The following is a 9311-nucleotide window of genomic DNA, read 5'->3' on the forward strand; positions in this document are numbered from 1 at the left end:
AAAAGACGTTCTTTTTGAAATGGAATCTAAATTTGGGGTGGGATCCCTATTGTTGGTCCCAGAAGCAGATTATAACTTATTGGGACGAGATGTGATCATCACACTGGGCATTAATTTGGAAGTTAAAAATAATGAGATGCAAGTAAAATTATGTCCCCTTAGGAGTGAGGATGAAGTAAAAATTAACCCCGAGGTTTGGTACACTCCGGAGACAGTGGGCAAATTAGATATCCCACCCTTCACTGTAACTATCAAGGATCCGGAAATTCCAATAAAAATAAACCAATACCCAATCTCACGAGAAGGCAGGATGGGGTTGAAACCAGAGATTGAAAGATTAATTAAACCAAGGCTACTGGAACCATGCATGTCTCCCTTCAATACACCCATCTTACCCGTAAAGAAAACTGATGGGTCCTATAGATTAGTCCATGACCTATGGGAAATTAACAAAAGAACACTTGCAAGGTTCCCAGTTGTGGCAAATCCGTATATTTTACTCAGCCAGCTGGGACCTGAAAGTAAAGAGACCTTACTAACCCCATAGTGGGATATCCTGTTTTACTTACTACAGAAACCTCCATACGAACAGCTGAAAGAGGGTGGACTCACGCCAGCCGAATCAAAGGACCCGTAAAGAATCAACAGTGGCAAGTGACCAGTGTACCCGGGGACCTAAAAATAAAATTTCAAAGGACCTGAATGAACACCTTTAAAATTGAATATAGTGAGAATCCAATTCTGACTGAAGATGGGCATGTAGATGCTGAAATCAAGTGTGGTATATTAACTGTTACCCATTCGTGTGCTTTGTGTGTAAGGTGTGTCGGGAACGGTGGTGGGCCCGTTGCCGAAACGGAAGACCCCAAAGAGTGTCTGCTGGATCTGCTGGGAGTGGGAAAGGGAACTCACAGAATTGGCATTAAAATTAAAAGAATCACAGGGAGAGATTATTCTTGAATCAGAGGAATGGTGGGAGATATTTGCTAAAGGAATTCGGCCCGAAAATTATTGTTACCATTCGAATGAACCAATTCCTTTTGTCGCTGAAATAGTAAGAGGGCAGTGCCGGAAGTTCCTGAAAGGGGTGAAGTGCAACGCACCCCAAGTTAAAGATACCAACTGGAGTTCATACATCCTGAGGCAAGTGGCTAAAGTAAGCACGAGTCCTCCTGAAGAATACCCCTGCTGCCGAGAAGATGGTACCCCTCGTGGCTCGAAGCAACCGAGTCGACGAGCGAGGCAGAGGAGTAAAAAACTGTGGAGGAATGAACCCAACGATTGGGACCGTAAAGCAGTGCTTGAGATCCTGCCTCAAGGATGGTAGCGAAAAGGCGAAGCCCTGGAGTGCAAACGACAAAAATCAGGGACGGGTATCAAATCGGGGTAGGAATAAGCAATTGGTATATTACAAAACCCACCACTTTTCCCGATACGTATTTATAGGGGCAATCTGGGTAGTATTATGCATCCCTGTTTGTGAGCCGTACGCGCATGAACCTTTTAAATGGACCCTGTTTAGATGGGAAGACCAAGCTGTAGTACAGACAAAAATAGTCTCTGGACCTCCCAGTTTTACTCCCACATTGTGCCAACTCGTGTCAATACAACCATGCTTAAACCTGAAAGGGTTTTATTTTTGCCCTAGTTCAAATCCAGGAAGGACCTATTGTAATTCACCAGGACATTATTATTGCACATACTGGGGTTGTGAAGCCATAGCATCGGACTGGGCTCCCGGGGGAGGGAATGACAAGTTTATTACAGTAACATGGGGACCGGTGGGATGTGCACCCCCTCAGCGTGATAGTTCTGGTGGTATACTATTGTCTGGAAATTGCCAGTTTGTATACATGAATATTTCTCAAGACCAGAACCCTACATGGTTTGTGGGAAAAACTTGGGGAATGCGTTATTGGGAACCGGGAACTGATAGAGGAGGACTGATACTAATAAAAAAAGAGACCATTCCAAATGATCCGGAACCAATTGGACCAAATCCCGTGCTAACACATGAACAAACTCTGGGACCCGCGAATGATACTGAAACTAGCAATGATACCCAGTTTACTGGTAATAATACTCACTCTGGTATAAGCAATGATACTTAGTTTACTGGTAATAATACTCACTCTGGTATAACTATCTCAGAAGAAGAAAACTTAGAAGGAAATACCCTATGGAAAGTGATGCAAGCTAGCTACCGAATACTAAATAAGACTAACCCGCAAATAACCAGCTCCTGCTGGCTATGTTACAGCATTAAACCGCCCTTTTACGAGGCTGTAGGAATTACATCCAAGGCTAGGCAGGTAAATGGGACAAACCCTGCACAATGTTTATGGAGAAAAAGGAAAGGATCAGGTCCAAGGTCTCACCTTGGAACAAGTAACGGGAAAAGGACGGTGCGTTGGGACAATTCCACCCACAAAACAACATTTGTGTAATGTAAGTATTTCACTCACAAAGGAAGCTCCTGCGGATTGGTTAATACCAGCGGCAAACACAAAATGCGTGTGCTCAAGCATCGGAGTAACACCTTGCTTGAGCCTCTGAAATGTTAATAAAAGCAAAGATTATTGCATACAAGTAGCAATAATTCCAAAAATTGTATATCACTCAAATGAGTTTGTCTACAATTATCAAACCACCCCCGAGCACCATCTTGCTAGGAGGGAACCATTTACAGCTCTGACCATAGCCGCCCTCCTTACAATTGGAGGAACCGGAGCGACCACAGGAATAACCTCTCTATTAATCAACAAGCTGAATTTAAGTCACTTAGAGTAGCAGTGGATGAGGATTTGAGCAGAATAGAAAAATCAATAGACGCATTGGAAAAATCACTAAGATCACTATCAGAAGTGGTGCTTCAGAATAGACGTGGCTTGGATTTATTATTCTTGCAGCAAGGGGGATTGTGTGCAGCTTTAAAGGAAGAGTGCTGTGTGTATGCAGATCATACCGGAATAGTACGGGACACAATGGCAGAGCTAAGAAAGGGGTTGGAACAACGAAGGAGAGAGCGAGAATCCCAACAAAGTTGGTACGAATCATGGTTTAACCATTCTCCTTGGCTTGCTACTTTATTGTCAACATTGGCGGGACCATTAATACTGCTCACTTTAACGCTTGCATTTGGACCTTGTATTTTTAATAAAGTTATCGCGATAGTTAAGAACCGTTTAGAAGCCGCTCACCTGATGCTTGTTCGAGCGAAGTACGAATCGGTATCCGATGAGCCCGATTTGGCAGAAACCCTTATTTTAAGTGCTCAAGAGCTACAACGGTTCAATGAACAAAATAATGGACAAAAGAAAAAGGGGGGATTGTAATAGGTAGCATATTGTGTTTTGTTCATTAAACCTGTATGGGAAGGTATGGATGGAAGATTTCTGTGCCCGCAAGGCTTGATAGCTCAACCGAAGGACATTCCGCAAAGTAAACAAGACCCGTAGCTGAGGGGGTTGAGTAATCACATTCTTGCATAAGTTCACCCACAGGGCAACGAGGAAGACCTTCAGCCTTCATCCTTACGACCACCAGGAGGCAGAGAAAGACCCCCCAGCAACAGAAGGAACATGCGCAGAGTATCGACCTGATTGCGACATCGCGAATGCAGGAAATGAGACTGTATATAATGTGCTTACACGAGGCGGGAAGGCGCGAGCTGTTGGCGGAGCGCAGACTCCCCGGCTGCCCAGCGCTGCCTTTGCTCTTGTTCGCTTGCTAATATAATAAAATTCGCATTGGATTTTGACACTTTAAATTGTCCGTGTCTCTACTTATCACAAACAGAATGAGTTAAAAAATTTCAACAAAACAAGGAACAAAGTCTGAAATACAAATTACTGGGATAAACCTATGTTAAGGCAGGTTTATTAAATGCAGTTCTTCTGTCACAGAACAGATTGACAGAACAGTCGAGGTTGGAAGGAACTTCTGGAGACCATCTAGTCCAACCTCCCTGCTCAAAGCCTATGACCTCGTCTAGTCTTTCAGTTGGCTTTGGATTTTTTTATTTGACTCCAGTTTCTACACAAAGGTATTCTGACAAGTGTTCAAGCCATCCAATCACAGTTAACCTTAAGCCCAACAACAAAGAAGCAAAAGAAAAGGTAAGTGAAGGTAGTTTTTCTTCAAGGCAATAAATATTATTAAACATCACCAATTAACATGTGTACGCCCTGCAACTGAAGCATCCTGAATTGACAATAATTACAGCAGTGAGTCTAAAGTTTTACAATACTTACTTCAGAAAAAGCAATTCCAAACCTAAGACTTTGCAGCTGTTTAGTTTAATATCCACCTACACCTGTTCTTTTACTCATTTTATTGACTCTATCAGCCTGTCAGGGCTCTACATTTTTCAGAATGCAAGATGTATATAGATATGGTCCTACTTTCTATCTCAATGAACAGTGACACAGTAAAGTACTCGGACATTTCCAATCATCACTCCAAGCTGGGCTAAAAACTGGCTGGATGGCCAAGCACAGAGAGTGGTGATGAAGGGAGTTCAATCCAGCTGGCGGCCGGTCACAAGGGGTGTCCCCCAGGGCTCAGCATTGGGACCGCTCTGGTGTCACATCTTGATGGATGAGCTGGATGAGGGGATCGAGTGCTCCCGCAGGGAGCTTGCAGATGACACCACGTTGGGTGGGAGTGTCGATCTGCTGGAGGGCAGGGAAGCTCTACAGAGGGATCTGGACAGGCTGGATCGCTGGGCCAAGGCCAGTTCCACGAGTTGCAACAAGGTCAAGTGCCGGGTCCTGCACTTCGGCCACAACAACCCCCAGCAGCGCTACAGGCTGGGGAGGAGTGGCTGGGAAGCTGCCCGGCAGAGAGGGACCTGGGGGTGCTGGTCGACAGGCGGCTGAACGTGAGCCGGCAGTGTGCCCAGGTGGGCAAGGCGGCCAACAGCATCCTGGCCTGTGTCAGCCATGGGGTGGCCAGCAGGAGCAGGGAGGTGATCGTGCCCCTGTACTGGGCACTGGTGAGGCCGCCCCTCGAATGCTGGGTGCAGTTTTGGGCCCCTCAGGACAAGATAGACACGGAGGTGCTGGAGCGTGTCCAGAGAAGGGCAGCGAAGCTGGTGAGGGCTCTGGAGAGCAGGTCTGATGGGGAGCAGCTGAGGGAGCTGGGGTGGTTTAGTCTGGAGAAGAGGAGGCTGAGGGGAGACCTTACTGCTCTCTGCAACTGCCTGAAAGGAGGCTGGAGTGAGGTGGGGTCGGTCTCTTGTCCCAAGTGACAAGCCATAGGACAAGAGGAAATGTCCTCAAGTTGTGCCAGGGGAGGTTTAGGTTGGACATGAGGAAAATTTTCTTTACTGAAAGAGTGGTCAGACATTGGAACAGGCTGCCCAGGGAGGTGGTGGAGTCACCATCCCTGGAGGTGTTCAAAGACGCACCCATGTGGTGCTCAGGGTCCTGGTTTAGTGGCAGGCTTGGTAGTGTTAGGATAACGGTTGGACCTGATGATCTTAAAGGTCTTTTCCAACCAAAATGATTCTTCTATGTTGCGCCAGGGGAGGTTTAGATTGGACATCAGGATAAATTTCTTTACCGAAAGGGTTATCCAGCATTGGGACAGGCTGCCGAGGGAAGTGGTGGAGTCACCAGCCTTGGAGGTGTTCAAAAAACGTGTTGATGTAGTGCTTCTAGACATGGTTTAGTGCGCATGGTGGTGTTAGGTCAACGGTTGGACTTGATGATCTTAGAGGTCTACTCCAGCCTAATGATTCCATGATTCTATGATCACTACTGGCACAGTTTTAAGAATGGGTCAGTTCATACCTCAGAGCTATTGTTTTAAGCTCTCTGACAGCTCAAGCAGACAGTGTGTTACTGGATTGACTTGGTTTTGGTGTTGAATGTTTCCTGGCAACTACAACTACAGAACTGGTTCTCATTTGAAAACAAAATCAAAACCACAGGTCTACCTCTGTTCCCAAGACACTTTCTTTTATGTCCCCTGGGATTGCTGCTATTATTCTAAGAAGTTTGGCTTTACACAAAATCCTGCTTAAATTGAAGATGGCAAGGAACAGCATGTATTACACAAATCTGCACACAAAGTTCCACCAACAGAACTTCATTGATTCAGGTTGTGAAAATTTATGGCTACTGATCACCATGTTCAGAAAAAGGAATCAAATAGCTACACAAGTTCACTACAAATATTTCAAATCTTACTGTATTAAGCCTTTGAGTGGAATGGATCATCAAAAGCAACAGGACTGCTTAAAGAATGGAAGAGAACTTGCATTTCCAATGCACTGAGAAAAAAAATAATAACCACCATCATCATCATTTAGTCGGATCAAAGTAAGTCCTCGCTTTTTATCTGTTATCTGTTTAAAGGCTCCATATTTAATAACAGAGCTTTAATAAAGAACAGAGGACTTCCCACATTTAAGATACCCAGAGGACTTCATTAAGCTCCTCAGTACAACCTGACACCTGAAATAACAACATCCAAACAAAACACAGACATCTCACTGCGTTACTCAAAGGTCCATGGGGACTAAGGGTTTCTGTACAAAAGCCGGGGTAGTACAGATCTGGAAAAAACCAAAACCCATAAAGCACACTGGAGACTTTTTGGACTAAATAGTTGCCAAAGGAAGGTGCAATGGAGAGGGGATAAAACTAAACAAAATACAATCAGTTTAACTCCCAGGACACTCTACACTTTGTAAGTGAACAGGACAAAGTCTCCTTATCACAGTAACAGGTAAAACTTGGGGATAACACTATAGATTAGCCATGAGAGGTAGTTTTATGCATTTTATGCATATGAATATAACTTTTGATGAAGCTATTACAAAGTAAACATTTGAAGCCAGTTTGTTCCCTACTAGTTGGTTTTCTGTAGTGGTTTTATTGCTTTTTACCCAAGGGCTTACAGAAATAAGCATTAATTAGGTCTTTTTTTTTTCCGCTGATGGCAGAATACACACATGGTAATCTGCCCAAACCATTGTTTTCCCATGCTACAGCTACTGGCATAGTAGAAGCTAGCCCTAAAAGAAAAAAGGAGAGGACTAGAAGCTACTGAATATATTTTCCTGTTCATTGTCAGAGAAGTGATTGTCTCGATCTCTTTCAAAACAGACTTTGCTTTATACCCCTGTGTTTAGATACCCTTGCAGCTGGTTACCCTATGGAGAACTCCAAAGATTAACAACCAAATCTGAAGACCCAGGTGAACCTCGTAAAACACCATTCAGTGATTCTGCACCTTCCATATTGGTTTTGTTCAGCCATGTGCCTCTAGTGGTATATTCTACTTTTTGTAGTGAGATGCTCTAAGAGCTTTTACCGGCACATTATGTCAGCTTACGTGCCCCGTCATGACAAGCTTGAGTAAGGAATGCACTTGAACGCCAAGCTATGACTTTTCCTAAAGTCACTGGACGTGACCAGATCCGAAAGCACGCAGGGTGTTAACGTCAACGGTGTGATACACTTTGCAACAGCCCTACTGCTCATTGCTTAGTGAAGACACACCTCAAAAGAGCACTTAAGTCTTCCTCAGAAACTATCACTGACATTTCCAAGAACTGAAAAGACAGGCTGTCTTTCTGAAGCCGTGCAACAACTTCATGCTAATCATCCAGTGTCAGGAGACAGATCAAGAAGTTGTACAAGTTCAGAAGTACACTGACAAATCATACCTCCAAGTTTTTTGTCCCCGAGGTCGGTTGGAGAGTTATCGCTGCAGTGAACTCACAGTCCACAAAGATCACTAACTAGTAAAATGTTTTGGGGCTGTTGAACTATAAAGTTGCAACTGTGTCTCACTCAAAATAAAAAGGTTGTCAGGACGCACTCAGTTTTGTAAAGCAGTCAGAGTACTACTTAACTAGAGGCTCTAGTTTGAGACTGGAAAACTCTCTGTGAACACCAGTATCACAGAACACAACTATTCCCGTTCTCGTGTTTCAGATTTGGAAGTATTTGCATTTTATTTCCAGTACTAATGGCATCACTTTTGTTCTAGCCAATTTTATTATTTTGCTGTCCTGGCTCCCGGTCCTTTTGAGAGAAAGGTTTCATTCAGTCCTTTGAACAATAACGATGAGGTTACTAACAATGAGTTTAAGAAAGAACTGACACACACAAACTTGTTCAGGCATCCAGAACAAAAGAACCTGGAAGTATTGAGAGCAAAGTTCAGGACGATGAAGAAAAGGATCTATTTTTCATTTGTAATTAGACCAAGAAGGGAAAATGCTATAAAGTAGATTCAAATCATTCAGATCAGATCACCAGTGCAGCACTGTGCCAAATTATAAATTAGGACTTTACTTCATTTGACATTTTTATTGATATTAGAAGCATTTTCCAAAGCCTCAGTAGAAATTGATGGAAAAAACAAAATCTGAATTCTCACACCCTAACCATCAGACTGCTCTTCAGTCAACACTTACTCTTCCAGTGGTCATTCCAACACTTGGGACAACTGAAATAAACAGACTGTAACCAGGAATAAAAATCTGTGCTTTAAAAGTATTTTGCATAGTTAAGGCCAACACTTGACTGATTATTGCAAGTCCTGGCCAATTAACTTGAGTATATCAAAAGTAAAATAAACACAAAGTGCATTGAGAGCAAAGCACAAACCAACAGGAACTTCTCACACAGGTGACCGCCACAGCATAGTATTAATAGCGATGGCTGGGGCTGGGACAACCACCTGAAAACCTCCTATTGACGGAAAGTAAGACTAAGGCTTGTGCAACTCTGCAGAGAAGCTGGCCATTCAAATCCCTGGGGCTCTAGCCCTTTAAGAGACAAAGAATTCCTTTATTTCTAGGAAAAGCAGAAAAGAATTGCCATCGAAACCACCAGAAGACCTTGAGATCTAAAACCACAGGTCAGGCTATTTATTTTGTCGTGGCTTTGGTCAGAAACTCATTCATCAGTGTCACCGGGGTGTTTCTGCACTGTCCTGTTCTAAAATGAATGCTCCAGCAAACTTCATATTCATTTCTTCAGAAAAAAAACTCAAAACAAAACAAAAACCAACCTTTAAGAGAAAAACCCACTATATTTCTAGCTCTTTGATGACAAAGGCAGACTTCCAAATAAGAATCATTTCAACCCTGTGCCTGTAGAAAAATTGTTCCTCTGCCTCCTCTGTTGCTATTCAGAGATTTCTAAGCAGCTACGAGTCCCGACCAGACAAACGTAACAAATTCAAACACTCCTGGCAGAGGCCTGTTTATTATTTTCCAGTATGACTGTCTGCCAAGTTTCCCTGTCCAGGGTTTGGCTTGGCTTTGTTTGGCCTTTTTTTTTTTTTTT

The sequence above is a fragment of the Leptosomus discolor genome, unplaced genomic scaffold (genome assembly GCF_034619465.1).
Source record: "Leptosomus discolor isolate bLepDis1 unplaced genomic scaffold, bLepDis1.hap2 HAP2_SCAFFOLD_48, whole genome shotgun sequence".
Classification (NCBI taxonomy): domain Eukaryota; kingdom Metazoa; phylum Chordata; class Aves; order Leptosomiformes; family Leptosomidae; genus Leptosomus; species Leptosomus discolor.